Source organism: Triplophysa rosa, linkage group LG17, assembly GCF_024868665.1.
Source record: "Triplophysa rosa linkage group LG17, Trosa_1v2, whole genome shotgun sequence".
Lineage (NCBI taxonomy): Eukaryota > Metazoa > Chordata > Actinopteri > Cypriniformes > Nemacheilidae > Triplophysa > Triplophysa rosa.
Genome location: NC_079906.1, coordinates 6,201,466 through 6,220,647, shown reverse-complemented (window position 1 = coordinate 6,220,647; position 19,182 = coordinate 6,201,466). Strand labels below are relative to the sequence as shown.

The 19,182-nt window shown below is 38.2% G+C and overlaps 1 pseudogene; it reads right to left on the bottom strand.

Annotated features, from left to right (window-relative positions):
* Nucleotides 1-276: 276 nt before the first annotated feature.
* LOC130568284 (S1 RNA-binding domain-containing protein 1-like) overlaps nucleotides 277-19,182 on the bottom strand; it is a 33,605-nt pseudogene continuing 14,699 nt past the window's right edge.

The following is a 19,182-nucleotide window of genomic DNA, read 5'->3' as shown; positions in this document are numbered from 1 at the left end:
TTTACAAATAATTTACATTTAAGTTGTTCTGTCTACTGTTATGTTTCTCTGAAACATCAAGCTGATTACATGAAGTTAAAATGTGAGTAAGGAGTGATTGAATTTCTTTTTCAGATTATACAATACACCGATGTGGTCTAGGTTGTCAGACAAAATTACACTACCATATTGTGTATATTGTTCTTCAATTATATTCCGACGTGACAACTTTGTGGACCACCTTAAAAAATGTAAGATCCTCAATGGACCATTGACCACCACTGTATCATCCACCATTTATGATGTGCCACCTCTGACCACCGCTACATCCACCAACATGCCTGCTGTGCCACTCAACAGTAGATCCTCTATGCAACCACAGCTACGTAACAGGACAGTTGTTAGGACAAAATGCCCTCATTGCCACTTTACCATTCAAACATGTTTTTTTAGAAAACATATGGAGAAAACACACAAACTGATGATCATCAATCCTGTTTTTGACAATGGTCTTAATAAATAATGATGTTCACAAGAACCTTGTCATTTTTTTCTTAGAAGATAAATGACCTTAGAATTGTCTTAAAGCTGTGAATTGTGTTTTTCTTCATCAGTTAGTATGCAGGACACTGTTCTAAATCCACGGCAGATATTCATTGATGGTTCATATGATTGCACTCAACGTCTGATGGGCTAAATATGGTTCATATTTGAATATAACTTTATATATGCCTATTCATTCACAACAAACACGCAAGTCTTCTGTATATTTGTAGTAGATTATATATTATTGTTGTACTGTACATCTGATCCAACTGTGTGTATTATACATTTTTCAATTCACAAAAACACTAAACTGCAGTTGCAATTGCAAATCAGTTGTCTCCTGTAAGCTATGTATTAAGACCATTATTAGATATCTACAAATATTTTAACTTGTTCTGCATATCGTTAGTTAAGCCATGGTTTCTGTAGTAAGATTGGTTTTGCCAAAAGTTATCAATACAACAAAAAAAAGTTAATAGTTCATTTTCACTGGTCCAGAAGCACTTCCCGTTTTAGTTTAGTTTATTTATTTACTTTTAATCTTACACACATAATTACATCTCAAACAAATTTTTTTACCAGTTTGATTCGGTTACAAATATCTTATTTTGTCGTTCAAATCCCCCTACTGGACACATAAGGAACAAGAGGGGCAGAAAACTGGTTGCCCCAGTTCTGCAGTCTCTCCATATAGCCATTTTGGGGTGAAAATACCAGTGACAAACGTTACTACCGTTAACTTCCGGTACACTGTAAACCCTAATAAGTTCACAGAACTCAAAAATTATTTTGTAACAGATTACACAAAAATATTTTAGTGATGTTTTTAAATGTTTTAAGTTTACATAAAATAAAATTTTTATTTATAGTTGCCTTAAATTATCTCAATGTTATCTTATAAATATTGATATTCCTCAACTTATAATTAGGGAGTAATTCACTCAAAATTTTAAATATTTTTCAACTCATATAATGTGGGAAATACACTCAAAATTTTTAATATTTTTCAACTCAAAATGTGGGAAATACACTCAAAATTTTTAATATTTTTCAACTCAAAATGTGGGAAATACACTCAAATTTTTTAATATTTTTCAACTCAAAATGTGGGACATGCACTCAAAATTAATTCTAAACTGAAATACTGATGTCAGCCCACTACACAATTATAATCAGCTAATAATATTAGAAAACATGAAAGTGACACCACAGTGACAATTTAACAACTTTTTTTATTCAACACAATGTGCTTTTTAAAAGGCACGAATCAAAGGAGCTCAGTCAAAACAAAGTGCTTGTCATAAATTAAAACAAAAGGAAATGACTCAAAAACAAAATCTGTTTTAAAGTACATTAAGTGTTAATAGTTCCATATTCTGATAGTGGTCATTGCTACAGAGGGTAGATTCTGTATTTTGGGTCTCCATCTCACATTATTCAATAAACATTATGATAAAAACTCACAAAGGATTCATGATAAAATTCAATAAGATTCTAAGTATAATCCATCCTCAACAGCAATGACAACTATTAGAATGTGGAGCCATTTAACACTTTTTGAATGTCTGAGGTAGAAGAGGCAAACAGTGTCACATCTTAAATCTGAGGTAAGATGCAAATGATTACATTTGTAAAGAGGGGAAAAAAACCAAAAAACTTCCTCAATACTCAGCTCAACAAATAATCCATTCTGAGTGATTCATTCATTGAACAAATCATTCTTCAGCGTCATTAGATGCCCTTTCAGTGGTTTGTTGTCCTCAAGACACATCACAACTTTTTGGATGAATGTAAGTTCGAGATTCTTTGGGTACTGTAGGTCTAGTGCATAGACGTACCCAAGGAGCAGGAGAAATGAGTCAGCCAGATTTGTGGGACCACTCACAAGTATTTCATCCTCCACAACAATACAGATGCTCTCAGGTCTGAAGAGGGCCGCATCAGTAGTGTCATCAACTGTCAGCAGAGCCACCGGAGTGTCAGTGAGGTCTGGACCATCTGCTGACTATAAAACAAATAATACAAGAATGAGTTCAGCCCCTCAAGGATACAAATCATGCTAATGATGTCTAGACATTACTGTCACTTAGCACTTTGCTCTTAGACTGCAACTAAGCTACATGTTTAAACTATTTTCTGTACATATGCTTATATCTTATGTTAGTTTCACACCCATCGGTTAGCATACTTTTTGATTAGTGGAATGCTTTTTACTTACCTTTTCATTTATGTAATTTCTACATGTCAGTTTGCAGAATAACAACAAATCTAGCCACAGGAGGTCACAAGCCAGTGTACTTTTTGTGCCGGTCCCAAGCCCGGATAAATAGAGAGGGTTGTGTCAGGAAGGGCATCTGACATAAAACTTTTGCCAAATCAAATATGCGAATCACTAACATGACTTCCATACCGGATCGGTCGGGGCCCGGGTTAACAACGACCGCCATCGGTGCCGTTGACTTACAGGGCACTGGTGGAAATTGGGCTACTGTTGGTCAAAGGAGAGGAGAAAGGTGTGTTAGAGGAGGAAGGCGTGTCCGTAGGCAGAGAGAGAAGAGGAAAGGCAGGAGTTTCAGACTGAAAGTAGGGACTTTGAATGTTGGTACGTTGACAGGTAAAGGCAGAGAGCTGGTAGATATGATGCAGAGGAGGAAAGTCGACATTCTGTGTGTCCAGGAGACCAGGTGGAAAGGGAGCAAGGCTAGAAGCATTGGAGCGGGGTTTAAACTGTTTTATCATGGTGCGGACAGGAAGAGAAATGGAGTAGGAGTGATCCTGAAGGAGGAGTGTGTGAAGAATGTTCTGGAGGTAAAGAGAGTGTCAGATAGGTTGATGAGTCTGAAGCTAGAAATTGAAGGGGTGATGTTGAATGTTGTCAGTGCTTATGCTCCACAAGTAGGTTGTGAGCAAGAGGAGAAAGACAGATTCTGGAGCGAGTTTGAGGAAGTGATGCAGAGTGTTCCCAGAGGTGAGAGAGTGGTGATAGGCGCAGACTTTAATGGACATGTTGGTGAAGGGAATAGTGGGGATGAGGAAGTGATGGGCAGGTTTGGTCTTCAGGAAAGGAACCCAGAAGGACAGAGGTTGGTAGACTTTGCTAAAAGTATGGAGATGGCTGTGGTGAACACGTACTTTCAGAAGAGGCAGGAACACAGGGTGACATATAAGAGTGGTGGCAGGAGCACACAGGTGGACTATATTTTATGTAGACGCTGTAATCTGATGGAGATTAGCGATTGCAAAGTAGTGGTAGGAGAGAGTGTAGCTAGACAGCATAGGATGGTGGTGTGTAAGATGACTCTGGTGGTGAGGAAGATGAAGAGAGCAAAGGCAGAGCAGAAGACAAAGTGGTGGAAGTTGGAAAAGGAAGAGTGCCGTGTTGTTTTCAGGGAAGAGTTGAGACAGGCTTTAGGTGGACAGGAGGTGCTTCCAGATGACTGGACTACTACAGCCAAAGTGATCAGGGAGACAGGTAGGAAGGTGCTAGGTGTATCATCTGGAAGGAGAAAAGAAGACAAGGAGACTTGGTGGTGGAATGAGGAAGTTCAGGAGAGTATCCAGAGGAAGAGGTTAGCTAGGAAGAAGTGGGACAGTGAGAGGACGGAGGAAAGTAGACAGGAATATAGGGAGATGCAGCGTGAGGTTAAGATAGAGGTTGCAAAGGCCAAACAGAAAGCTTATGAGGATATGTATGCAAGGTTAGATAGTAAGGAAGGTGAGAGGGATTTGTATCGGTTGGCGAGGCAGAGGGATAGAGATGGAAAGGATGTGCAGCAGGTTAGAGTGATTAAAGATAGAGATGGAAATGTGTTAACAGGTGACAGGAGGGTGAGGGAAAGATGGAAGGAGTACTTTGAGGAACTGATGAATGAGGAAAATGGCAGGGAGAGAAGAGTAGTAGAGGCAACTATTGTTGAGCAGGAAGTAGAAAGGATTAGCAAGGGTGAAGTTAGGAGAGCTTTGAAGAGGATGAAGAGAGGAAAGGCGGTTGGTCTGGATGACATACCAGTGGAGGTATGGAAGTGTCTAGGAGAGATGGCAGTAGAGTTTTTAACTAGGTTGTTCAACAAGGTCTTAGAGAGTGAGAGGATGCCTGAGGAATGGAGGAGAAATGTTTTGGTGCCGATTTTTAAGAACAAGGGAGATGTGCAGAGTTGTGGAAACTACAGAGGTATTAAGCTGATGAGCCATACAATGAAGTTGTGGGAAAGAGTAGTGGAAGCAAGGCTAAGGGGAGAAGTGAGCATTTGTGAGCAGCAGTATGGTTTCATGCCAAGAAAGAGCACTACAGATGCGATATTTGCTTTGAGAAGGTTGATGGAGAAGTACAGAGAGGGTCAGAAAGAGCTGCATTGTGTCTTTGTAGATTTAGAGAAAGCGTATGACAGGGTGCCAAGAGAGGAGCTGTGGTATTGTATGAGGAGGTCTGGAGTGGCAGAGAAGTATGTTAGAGTGGTGCAGGATATGTATGAGAGCAGTAGGACAGTGGTAAGGTGTGCGGTAGGTGTGACAGAGGAGTTCACGGTGAAGGTGGGACTGCATCAAGGATCGGCTCTGAGCCCCTTCTTGTTTGCGGTGGTGATGGACAGGCTGACAGATGAGGTCAGACAGGAATCTCCATGGACTATGATGTTTGCGGATGATATTGTGATCTGTAGTGAGAGCAGGGAGCAGGTGGAGGAAAGTCTAGAGAGGTGGAGGTTTGCTCTGGAGAGAAGAGGAATGAAGGTTAGTCGCAGCAAGACAGAATACATGTGTGTGAATGAGAGGGATTCAAGTGGAACAGTGAGGTTACAGGGAGAAGAGGTAAAGAAGGTGCAGGATTTTAAGTACTTAGGGTCAACAGTCCAGAGTAATGGGGAGTGTGGAAAAGAGGTGAAGAAGCGTGTGCAGGCAGGTTGGAATGGGTGGAGAAAAGTGTCAGGTCTGTTGTGTGATAAAAGAGTACCAGCAAGAATGAAAGGAAAGGTGTACAGGGCAGTAGTGAGACCAGCGATGTTGTATGGTTTGGAGACAGTTGCACTGAGGAAAAGACAGGAGGAAGAGTTAGAGGTAGCAGAGCTGAAGATGTTGAGGTTCTCTTTGGGAGTGACGAGGATGGATAGGATCAGGAATGAGTACATCAGAGGGACAGCACATGTGAGATGTTTTGGAGACAAAGTTAGAGAGGCCAGGTTGAGATGGTTTGGACATGTTCAGAGGAGGGAGAGTGAATATATCGGTAAAAGGATGCTGAGGTTAGAGCTGCCAGGCAGGAGGCCGAGAGGAAGACCAAAGAGGAGGTTTATGGATGTAGTGAAGGAGGACATGAAGGTAGTCGGTCTGAGAGAAGAGGATGCAGGGGATAGGGCGAGATGGAGGCAGATGATTCGCTGTGGCGACCCCTGAAGGGAACAGCCGAAAGGAAAAGAAGAAGAAGTTTGCAGAATAACAACTCATGTGAACTTCATAAACAGGTCATGGGGGGTATTCCAAAAGGAGGTTCAACAAACTCTGAGCCTAACCCTGAACTCTGATTTGACTTACCCTGTGAAGTGAAACTCTGAGTTTTCAGTTCCAGAACAGCTGATCTGAGTTAGGTAAGTCGACACAGAGTTAACATATACTCAGAGTTGAGCTTGTGCCTGACGACTAGTAAAAAGCCATCATCAATGGAGCTCCGATACTGTGATTCACCATGGCAACAGGGGAGAAAACAGGAAGAAGACATTTTCTGGCTGTGGCCGTAATAAAAATCACTGACAGAGTTTTAGGTGCAGTCGTCTTTTCATTTTGAATGTAACATCACTTTCTTTTATATTAGCCTTTGAGGAAGTGGTTGAATGTTGTTCAATGTTTTATTTTATTTAATTTTAGGCTATTTTATTTCATTTAAATTGGCTAAAAATTAAATATAAAAACAGTCTCACGATGGCTCCTCGCTTTGGTTTTTATTTCACATATTAAACCAAGTAAAAGTTTATTCAGTAGATATTTTAACTTGTAGTAGCTTTTACCACCAACAGATGCCGTTTAACACACATCTGTGTCCTAACATCCTGCTGAGTAGATGAACATGAAATGGTGCTCACCTCCACCACATCCGACAGAGGGTCCTGAACTGAAAACTCAAGAGTTTCAATTCACAGGCTAAGTCAACTCAGAGTTCAGGGTTAGGCTCAGAGTTTGTTGAACCTACTTTCTGGAATAGCCCTCTGGAATGGATAACTCAGAGTTTCCCTTATCTCAGGGTTCACTCTGAGTTTTCACATAACCTGCTTTCTGGAATACCCCCCTTGTTCTCCTAGAGTTCTTTGAGTGATGTCCTATGTTTAAGATGACTGAATAGCTAGGCAAAGGGATTGATAGTGAGGCCAGTACACTTACATTACAGGTCCTGAAGAACTTGGAGGCATCTCCACGCAGGTACACAGGAAGTGCAATAATTGTCCCCGGGTATTTGATGTTGCAGAACACAACTTGCACTTCCACTCCATTGGGCCAACTTCAGCCTGCAATTTAAATATTTTCAATTAATGTCTAAACCATGTTTTGCACTTTTGGCTATTCAAAAAAAATTTTTTTTTAAGTTAAAATGTGTGTAAAATTTTGAATGAGGGGGAAAATGATTATGACAACCAGTTGACAACACATCAGTAATTTGATTTAGTCTGTTCTGCTGCAAAAAATCTAAACATTGTGAATAATTCAGGATGAAAATCGTTAGTTTTTTTTTTCAAATTAGTACACAATTTACAAAACTCACCTATGGGCACCTGTCTGATGGTGAAACGCTGACTCTCTGTAGCACTCTTTGTAGTCCGATATCTGTACACAACATGCGCACAAAGATGATTTGTTAATGTTCAAAAACATTTTTAAAATAATACATAATGATAAACGAAATTTAAAAAAGTGAATATACAGATAAAAAAGTTTCCAAATCTATCAAAACATTCATTGTACACTAATTTTAGTTAGAATTAAAATGAAAATGTTAAAAGATGAGCAAGTTAGTTATTAACAAGCAAAGCATCAAAGTTGTGTGCTTATAGATCTGCTATTTCTGTTGTTGACGTTTTTGTTTTTAACAAATTATTAATAAAGGGTTCAAGAGATCAACTGTGGACCCCACAGTTGAGATAAAAACATTTAAAGAAATAGCAAAAGAATGACTGTGGAAACACATAAAATAAAACCAATTGTTAATAACACTATTTCATAATACATCCTACCTGAACTGTTATAATGATTTCGAGATGATCTCACAACCACACACTTGAGCCTACGAAGAAATACAAACACAGGCCTGGTTAGCATCATGATAACACAAACACACTTGTTTAGCATTGTTCGTTTCACGCTAGCACACACATACACACACACAGCTCGACAACGTAAAATATTGACTGTGTACCGCGGACACTTATTGAAATAAGTATACTCACCGTACTCACGTGCATTACCGGCGAACAGCGAAAACAACAACCGGCAGAAACCGGGAAGCAGGGATAAAGTTATGCTTTTGGCCCCGCCAGAGAGTTCAGACTCATGGACCTTCCTCCACCGTCCAAATGTAGTTCATCCAGGAAACCCGCTGATAACATTTCACCGTTGTAAGATTGTGAGACTTAACTTTTATTTGCACATTCAACAACTTCTAACGTTACAATTACTTGGATTTGTAAACTATTTACAACAAATATTCACTGTGCACATTGTACAAATGTATTCCCAGTTCCAAATTTAATACTATTTATCGAAATTCAAAAAAAAAAAAACCTTAGCGTTAACGTTACTTACCAAATCAGGGCTGATGATAAGACGGCGCTGAAGAAAACGAGGGCAATAAGACTAATGAAAAAAACTGAGGTGGTGGTTGTTTGAAGCGGGGGGATAAAAGTGCGCATTACAAACAAATAAAAACAAATTAAACTTTGTTCCACATCCACACGGGCTGGCCAAGACTTCCCCGCATCAAGGCAAATTCAAGATGGCTGACTCAGCTTTCCTGAAGGAGAGATAAGACCCACCCACCAGAACGTCATTACGTCAATAACGTCATGACACTACCGTGTGGTTTCTAAACTTTTTGAGTGTTCCACACAAATTAGCTATAAAATATTGAGCCCTATTCAATTAAAGTGGCATTAATCTCAATAGAGCTCAAAACTTTATAGTTTGGTCAACTGCATAACGACATTTGACTGTTGTGACCTTATTAGTTATGAGCTAGTACAACTGTTTGGGATTACAGTGTACACATTCACAAAAAATAGATTGCCTGCAGATTATTTCTGATAACAAGCAAAAAAAAAAACAGAGAAGAACCGTTCCTTGGCTAATCAGGTCTCTCCAATATTTAGAATTTAGACTGCGATACCTAGCTCAACCGCTAGATGTCAATGTACCATACGGTCTCTTTAAACGCGACCTCTACAAGACCCATTCAACAAATATTGTTTATTAAATATATACAACAAAATTCAAGAATTCGTTTAATACAATTATCATACAAAAAACCATATAAATCAATATGAACATAAATTAAATAAAACATAGTTATATTATTAGACACTAATCAAACACAGACCGGAAGTTAATTGCAGAATTTTTTGAGAATGTGATTGAATCAGGTTTATCCATTTTCAGAGGATTTTTTAAATTCTTCATTTAACCCTTTAAGTGCCTGTTGTTGTAAATGAGGCGACTAAATCGATCAATACAGTGTAAACTATTCATCACTTTATTCATATTCATATTCATTGGATTCATTTTATACTATATTTTCATTTCTTTCTGTTAATAAATGCCTTTATATTTCAATTACATAACGTTGTCATTTGACTGACAAGAAGCTCTGATTTAGCAAACACTTGTCACCGAGTAGAGTTACACTTAAGTGTTTGCTTTATTTATTAAATATATATATATATATAATCTTGTCATCGAGAGAGAGAGAGAGAGAGAGAGAGAGGTCAGTGACAAGTCAAACCAAAGCATTGCAATGATGCAATAAACCAAAATCCAAATAGAAGAACTCACTCAAAGAGTCAGGGAGAAGCACGGCAGGTCAGACCTCTGTTTTTCAAGCCCCCTGAAAATAATTATTCAGGTATTTTCAGGGATTGGGTGTCCATGTGTAAAAGAAGTACCAGGCGTTCGGCCAGTCTGGAGAAGGTGCCGGAACCACCCATGCGTCACCGACGGCTGTGCCAGGCCGAACGCCTGGTTCCTCATATGCAGCGCCACCTGAGGAAAAACAGGGAAACGAGAGACATTCAGAAAGGTGTGGAGCCAGACGGAACCATCCGATACGCACTAGGGAAAATGCTTACATTGATGAGGAAGGCGCCGGTGCTGGACGACCTGACGGCCTGCTCCACCTCTTGGATGAAAAGGTTTTGAAACACCCCACACCTGTGGCCGCAGATTGAAGCGAAGTAGGCCGTCAGGTAGCCATAAAGCAGGAACTGGGCTTTTTGGTTCCTGTCCTTCTCCAGTTGATCTGTGGAAACAAACACGCTCGTGAGCAAAACCAAGCATTTCAAGTGTTTGCAAGATCAGAGTTGCTCTCCGGTGTTTATTTATTAAATATATATATATAATCTTGTCATCTTTATTGAAATGAGAACCCTAATGAGGTCCAGACTGATCCGATTCCTCAGCCGATCCACATTTGTTATCTGCACCTCCACACGTTCACCAGGCCCAAGAGCTAGGCTGCGTCTCTTCCTGTCTTCTGGCAGTTTTTGGGGAGAGATGAAGCGTTGGTCACACACCCTGTCAGCACCATCCCCTCATATGTGTATAATCTATACTCCTTTTAAAACCACTATGTTTTATTTGAAATATTGCATCTCAAATACACTAAACGTTTTCAAATGAAAACATTCACTACATTCACTGCCAGAGAGTCCAGAGCACACGCAGAATGTGCTTTTCATAAAAGTGGCAGCAGCTTGCAGCACGGCCCTCTCACACCGAGCAACACAAGACCAGATGCTCTTACGTGATGTAAACACATGCACACGCTACCGCTTGGGTCAATCCTTGCGCAGATGATCCAATGATCGACTGCAGTGGTGAAGTAATGCCATGCTTTCTTCTCACCTCAGGGCAATGCTGTAGGATTCTGGGTGGATGCAGGTTTGGTCCAGCGGGTTAAACTGGTTAGAGATGCTACCAGAGGCTTTGACTTTTCTCTTCTGTGGAACATCGAGTTCTTTGTTTCCTCCAGGGCTGTAATTGCATAAACCAAGTAAAAATACAGTGTAAAAAGCCTGAAAGTTTTCAAGAATCCTGCAGGTTTTCATGGATGCAATTTAAAAAATGACCTTTGCAACAGCAAAGCTTTACATTTAAACATCACAGCAGGGGAGAGTCATACAAAACATGATGTAAAGAGTGGAAAAACAAGTGGTCTGATCTGGACCTAAAGGAGGGTGTAATTTGTACCTTTGCTCACTTATCTTGGGGTTGACCCTGATGAAGCCGGCACACTGCTGAAAGATCTTGGGGCTGATGCCTTTCACCAGTTTAAACTGCTCTCTGTTGAGAAAAGGCTCATTCTTTTCTCTCCACTCCATGATGTTGCATGCTTGGATTTTCAGAACGGGGCATGTTGGGCTCATTTAGATAGCACTGAACTTCATTGGTGGCATTGGCAGTGGAACTCGTCACCTTTCTTGTTTCCATCACCCTTGATCAAGAAGATCCCACAGGCCTGTAAGTAAAACAGTGAGAAAGTACACAAGACTTCATATGTGCTGTAAAATACAACATGACCGTGGTTAACTTACAGGCTGACCTGAGGTGTCTACAGCTGCTGCAGAGGTTTCTATAGGCTCTGGTAGTGGGTCAGATGCTGTTGCCTCATTCACTTTAGCGCCACATTCAGCTGTCAGCCTTATGACATTATTTTGGCTGTTCCAGCTCGTGTCTACCTCCTGCTGTAATTTAGAAGAAGGTTTACCCATTTGTCGCTGGAAACTACAAGTCGCTCCTTTACTAGTGTTGGATCTAAAATGAGCAACAATCTTCCTGGCCTTGCTCCTTATACCCTGAAGCCCTGGGAAATCCAAATCCTCAGATTTAGCAGCTGCATCAGTGACAAGACATCTAATCTTAGATGTAATCCCCCATTCCTCCGTGAGAGATGTCTTCACCTCACCAGTGTTTGCTGTTGTATGCAAAGCAGGACATTTTCCTACTCCCAGCAACACAGTAGAGCTGTTCTTTACTGTCAATAAAATGGCAGGTGACAGCTAAATAAGAATCCATATGGATAGATGTCCACATATCTGAGGTTAAAGTTACGTAGCCCTCTGAACTTCTTTAGCCTTCCCTTTCTCTTCCATAAACTTTGTCTCCACCATTGCCTTCGATGTTTGCCTTGATGGAAGAATGTATGTAGGATCTGACAAATGATCTAAATCCAACATCATCCACACTGGTGAAAGGCTGAGAGTCTTGGACAATCATATTCACAAGAGCCTCATCAATCCTGTCCTTTTTTCCCTACAACATATCTGTATAAGTATACTGTATGTATATGGGTGAGTTCACACAATTGCCAATAAAAACAGCATTTTTAACCACTTGATTAATTTAATTCTCGTAAATAAGCTGAATAAAATAAAATAGAAAATGCCTCAACATGGAAGATGTTTTATTATTATAGGAGATCACACGCTGCATCTAAAAAAAAAAAATTAAAGATACCTAGTAAAGATAAGTCATAGCCTTGTGTAAAAATAACTCTTGGAACATTCTTCTAATACAAATAAAAAAATCACTGTAATATAGCAAGGTCTATATGTGTCACGTGTTGGCGTAGTATATGAGCGCATGACAAGGAGTATAGTCCAAAAGGTAATTTTAATAATCCAAAGCATAAACACCAGAAAACAAAGCACACGCTAAACATAAACAATACCAGACAAAGAACAAAGGAACAGATAGAGTATATATAGATATATATAGAGTCAATGGGTGATGAGGCTGATGACAGGCAGGTGTGGGGACAGGGCTCTCAAGTCTCAAGCATTCACCGTGAGACATACGCATTTCATCCTGTTCACACGCCACACCTTGTATTTGTCACGCTGAGAAATTATGGGATTACTTTTGTGTCAATAAAAATGAACGTAAACTTTAAAAAAACGAACAAAAATATACAATGAGAAAGAAAAAAAACACTTTGATAATGAAAACAATAAACTCAGTTGCAAGAATGTGACATGATTTTCAAATAAACTGCTTTTTTCTTAACAATTTTCCAAATTTCATTTTTGCAATTAATAGTTTTGAATTCGCTGCTAGATTTTTCATTTGCGCTTTCCGAGATTTCGTTTACGCTTCTCAAGTTTTCGTTCGCCTTTCTGGCACAAATCTCACGTGTGGGAGGGATTTATGGCCACTTTACTCTCATTGGTTAGTGAGATTTGGATTGACAGCTCTCTGACCAGGAAGTCGATACTGAAGACAGTGCAGCGGATTAGAGAGCAATCTGCTTGCGGTTTTCTGTATTGTATTGTTTTAGTGTTTGTACTTAAATTACTTTCTTATTTTGTTAGTATATTAGCAGGGTTGCCAACTTTCATGCATTTAAAAGTGGGACATGCTTCCAGGCTCTATCACTCCGTAACAACAAACCAACGTCGAGTAAATACAGGATAGCTAGCCATATTCACATGCAACATACGTGGGTTTAGAGGCCGTCAAGACAGCAGTCTATAATTTATAATTACAATGATATCAGGAAAACGAGATGCCTAGTGAGTTTTGAGGAGATATACAATAAAGTGTTATGCTTACAGTTCATATTTATAATTTATATTATAATCGTGGTGGCTTTTAAATCTTTAAATGTTTGTTTATATTTTAAGAAGTCTCTCTTCTGCTTTTCTTTAACCTGTTTTATGCAGGTGTGTAAATACATAATGAAATTGTTGTTTGCAAGAGGCAGACTAAATTAATAAAACATTCTAAAGGCCTCTAATTGTGTCACCTTATGAATTTGTTTTGTTTTAGCATTTAAAAAACATAAATGTCATTTGAATGTATTGGTACTGTTTTATGAGTTGTACTTTCTGTGAATGTAAAGAAAGGGGTATAATACTGTACATTCACCATGAGTTTAAAAAGAAAGATACATTACTTGACTTATAAGTGGACTTAATTCTTTAAAAGGAGACTGTATGCAAGAGCGACATCGTCATCCTCGTCCTCAGCTGGACACAAGTCACCCTCAGGTACATTTGTGTAACCGAGATAATAAAATCAGTAAAAGTTTTTATCTTTGTACAGTAACTATGCAGCAATGTTTTCATTTAACACGTTAATTTCTCACAACCCAATAATCTGTAATGTGTCTTTATTGGATGTTATAATGCAAGTTGTTCGTTCCTTTTTAAGAAAATAATCTTAATAGTCCATAAAATAATACCTGACAAAAAATATAAAGCACACAATGAACGAGCTAAGTAAAGACAGAATTGATACTGTACAGGAATAAAACTTTTAGCAATTTTCTTTATTCACTTACCATATCAAAGTGTTTTTTTTCTTTCTCATTTTATATTTTTGTTCGTTTTTTTAAAGTTTGCGTTCATTTTTATTGACACAAAAGTAATCCCATAAGAAATAAGGGATAACTCGTCCCGACGAGGCAAATTAAATGTGAAGATGAACGAAACGTGTCCGTCACAGCATTACGTTCACATCCGTTCACGGTGCATCAAAGAATTTTGCGTGTTTTAGTCACAGTCCTGAGCATCACAACCAATCATAGACAGCGCATGAACGCATTGACCAATCAGAAGTTTAGATGAGTCACCGGCTTAGAAGAATTCTGTTGCGGCTCGCTCGCAGAGAGCAGATACGATCAGTCAGACTCATTTATTATAACGGGAGTTTCATGCAGTCCGTTTTATTTTTCATTTATATAACGCGAGATTATAACTGATGTTAATTATTTTTTTTGCTCGCTTTCTGTTTATTCCCAGATTAAATAAATGTTTCTTTTTCATGCTGCTAAGAGACAATGTGAAGATTTACAAATGCAAAAACTGCAATAGGCTATAATCACTCATAAACAGTTTGTCTGGCTAACCCAGGGCCGGTTCTAAACATTTGGAGGCCCTAGGCAAAATTGATTTTGGAGGCCCCTCACAGCACCCCCATTCCCTCCACCTTTTAGAATAAATAAAGTACTTTATTACACTGTAAAGATGTACCAATTTAAACAAGTTAATGATATTATTTTTTAAAAATCTGCTTCAATTTGAAATTGCTCTGAATAAAATTTTGCAATAATTTGCAACAATTTCCATTAGCACAGCCATTACTTTTCCACAAACAACGCCAAAGACTGTAAAAGTGATATGCGGTTACATGCGTTGTGCGACTCGAGATGCATGTGAGGACAGGTGCGTGCAGCCAAGACTCAAGTAGACTGCTGCGTATATGCTTTCGAAACACTGCAGTAGTTTGATGTTATGTGGGTCGAAGTTGGAGACATTTATGGAGGCCCCACCTCCAAGCCTGAGATAAACCTGAAATAAACACTATGGGAGTCAATCGTGTCATGATTCTGCCTATTCTGGTCATAGTTTCTGAGTCTTGTGGCAGGATCATGACAGACCCACGCGTTTAGTGTGAGAGAGACGTGGTATTGTTTGCTATGGCGTACCATGCACTTTCTCAGGTCTCGTCTTTGTCCCCGCCCTCTCATTTCCTCATTATTGATTGTTAATTATTTCATGCCCCGCACCTGTTTCCCTCTTGTTTTGGCTCCCTATTTAATGCAGGGGCGGTTCTAGGGGGGGCCAGAGGGGGCCAGTGCCCCTGTGTCAGCACACTTGGCACCCCATTGGCCTCCCTAAATCTGGAATCGTTTCTGGAATGTTTTACCACAACCGAGCAATTTCGGGTGCAATGCACAGTTTGTCCTGCGAGTGGCAGTAATGATGCTTGTGTGCCAAAAGGAAGATTACGCAAGCAAGACGCAAACAATGTCGAGTCTGTGCGCCTTAAGCAAGATTACGTCTCTACATCATACAGGTAATGGAAATATTTTGTAAAAATATAACAAAAATGCATATCATTACACATCATATTAAAATACTGACCTATATTTTCCGGTGTTGCGCATGTTAAATCTACATATAAAGCGGTCGTGACTCGTGCCTATACAAAGAATCAGCTGCTGCCAGAGAACGTGTAACACTAAAGAAATTGTATTTGTTAATGAAATGAGATCAAATGCAACTTACATTTATTGGGGTGAATGTTTGATAAAATGCACGTTTGCTTATAATTAAAATAAATGGTCTGTCATTCCCAAGGAATTAGCAGAGTTCAAGTAATCAATACAGTTTATTCTATACTGTCCTGTATATTACTTGTGGTGTATTTGAGAGTCCTCTTTTCATTTACACATTTTCATAATTTTCCCATTTGCAGTTAAAATGAAGAGAAAAATCCTAAGGACATAATGTCCTTTTTTAATAAGAAAACTAAAGATAATAGTCAGTCAAGGCTGGAGAAAGAAGATGCTTCTGAAAAAGAGTCAGAAATGCACAAAAGCTTAGAGAATGAACTGAAGAAAGTCCAGTAGAACAGAGGACCCACCAGCAAGGTGATTTAGTTGTGCAGAGAGACAACTTTTGTAACCCTGAAATTCCATGTGAAAAACATGAGTTTTTACATGAGTATTTAGTTAACATGGCATTCACATGAAAGTGTGCCAAAACCACATATATCACATGTGAAAAATTTGAAATTCGTGTTTTTTTTCTTTGTGTAAATGAAAACCTTTGCCTTTTAAACTTGTGTAAACCTGATAATGTGACTCATGTTAAGATGACTGCTTAAGTTGATTTTTGGATATCTTGTTTGTGGGTAGTTTTTCATTTATGTATGTCCATTTAAGATGCAGAAAAGTGCCTAAATGTTATTATTGTTGTCATTGTTATTTTGACTATAAACAATGTGTTGTGAAATAAATGACCATGGATCATTAATTTGAGCTGAACTTGTTTTATTAGCTTATTAGTTTACTTAGAGAAAACAGTAATACATGACAATGAAAAATGACTGAAAATTAATCATGACACATGTTAGTGTGCCCCCTAAAAGCATAAGTGGCCCCTGCCATATCAAAAGTCTGGGTGTTGTCCTCGATAGTACCTTATCCTTTGAAAAGCACGTGAATAATATAACTCGGTCTGCATATTTTCACTTGCGGAACATCAGCCGTCTCCGTCCATTTCTCACACCAAATTCTACAGCTATTCTTGTACATGCTTTAGTTACTTCACGTATAGACTACTGTAATTCCCTTCTTTTTGGGTTACCTCATAAACTTCTGCTCCTAATCTTTGGAATTCGCTTCCACAATCTATCAGAGAAAGTGACTGTCTGATTACTTTTAAATTACGTCTTAAAACTTATTTGTTTAGATTAGCTTTTTTCTAATAAATTTTAAATTGTGTTATACTTTTGTCTTTGTTGTTGTTGTATTGTTCACCATGTTTTAATTTCATTATTTTACTATACGGTGTCCTTGAGTGCCCTGAAAAGCGCCTTAAATAAAATGTATTATTATTATTGTCTTGCCTCATTGTCATAGTTATGGGAATTTTATTTTTTTTGTGCATTGGATTATCTTCGTCTTGTCATAGTAAATCAGTCTAGTTTATGTCTAGTGTTCTGTAGTTAGTCTAGTCAGCTCCGTGTTTTACCCCCTTGTGGGTCTTTGTTTTGTGTTTATTGTTATAATAAAGTTTTGTTTGTCCACCGTCACCGAGCTGCATTTGGGTTCTTCTGTCCGGGTTCATGATACAATCGGGGATGGGCTCTATTTGTTTTTGTATTTTTTATCATTTGTTTTTAATTTATAACTCACACTTTAAATTACAATTAAATTACATTAATATTACATTATGTAATATTGGAGAAAATATGGGACATTTGAGCAGCATTAAAGAGTAAAAAAACATTTCATGTCGCTGCAGTTTAAAGATGGCTTTTGTTAATGTTGCTAACATTTACTGTTTTTAGTTTGTCATTATTCTTATTGGTTGGAATAACTGATTAAATATAAGTATTTGAAGAAAATTCATATAAAAGTCAGTGCACATTTAATGCTTTACCTTAGCTTTGGGTATCCAAAACTAAGAAAAGCATTAGATGTATTTTATTATTACACATTTTCCTGTATTAATGTTATTTTCAGCAATGCGAAGACAACGTCTCTTAAAGCAATCTGGTTAACATTTCAGTAATGTTTTACACATACTGCTTGAAAGTTCTGCAATCCTGCTGTATGTGTAGAGTATGCCCATTGAGCACTGCTTGTTTGGGGCCAAATGTATTTTCATTTTTTGATAAATAATTTTAAAATATATAAGACTATGTATTTTATTTGGATTAATTTGTCTATCTTTTATCAGATTTACCAATTGGTATCATTTTTATTTGTGCTGGTCAATTATAACAATAGTAAAATTGAACTGCTAGAAAAGCTTGAGAGAATTGGGTGGGGCTTAGGGGCCGCTGCTGAAACTATAAGTGGCTCCTCTCCTAACAGATGTGATCTCACTCCAAACTTTTGATAAAATTTGAGCCCTGTGTGGGGATTACAGACAGAAACAGGTGCGGGAGCGAGGAGGAGCATGGGTAATGAAGTCCGAAGGGGAAACACGGGGATAGACAAAGGGAACCGTGATAATATGCCCTTTTCCAGTATTATCCAGTTTATTATATTACTACCCAAAACAATATATTAAATATGGAATGACATTCTAGTAACAGTTCTTTTCAGCAGACATTATGACAGTCATAGCACTTGTCTAGCTGTATAATTAGCCATATATATATTCCCCCAAAGATACTGATTTAAACAATTCATTGTATGATTCACATAAAAAGGACATAAACAACAATAACCTTCCCTTAAAAAGATTACTTGTGGTATTTCTGTGGTACAATAAAAATTATGACAGGATTACCACAGCACTTTCTGTTGTACAGTCTCAATAATTTACCATAATATAAAATCTGTGGATTTATGTTTTTTTGTGTGGTATTATTATACGACACATCCATCAGAACTCATTATGACAGGATTACCACAGCACTTTCTGTTGTACAGTCTCAATAATTTACCATAATATAAAATCTGTGGATTTATGTTTTTTTGTGTGGTATTATTATACGACACATCCATCAGAACTCATTATGACAGGATTACCACAGCACTTTCTGTTGTACAGTCTCAATAATTTACCATAATATAAAATCTGTGGATTTATGTTTTTTTGTGTGGTATTATTATACGACACATCCATCAGAACTCATTATGACAGGATTACCACAGCACTTTCTGTTGTACAGTCTCAATAATTTACCATAATATAAAATCTGTGGATTTATGTTTTTTTGTGTGGTATTATTATATGACACATCCATCAGAACTCATTATGACAGGATTACCACAGCACTTTCTGTTGTACAGTCTCAATAATTTACCATAATATAAAATCTGTGGATTTATGTTTTTTTGTGTGGTATTATTATATGACACATCCATCAGAACTCATTATGACAGGATTACCACAGCACTTTCTGTTGTACAGTCTCAATAATTTACCATAATATAAAATCTGTGGA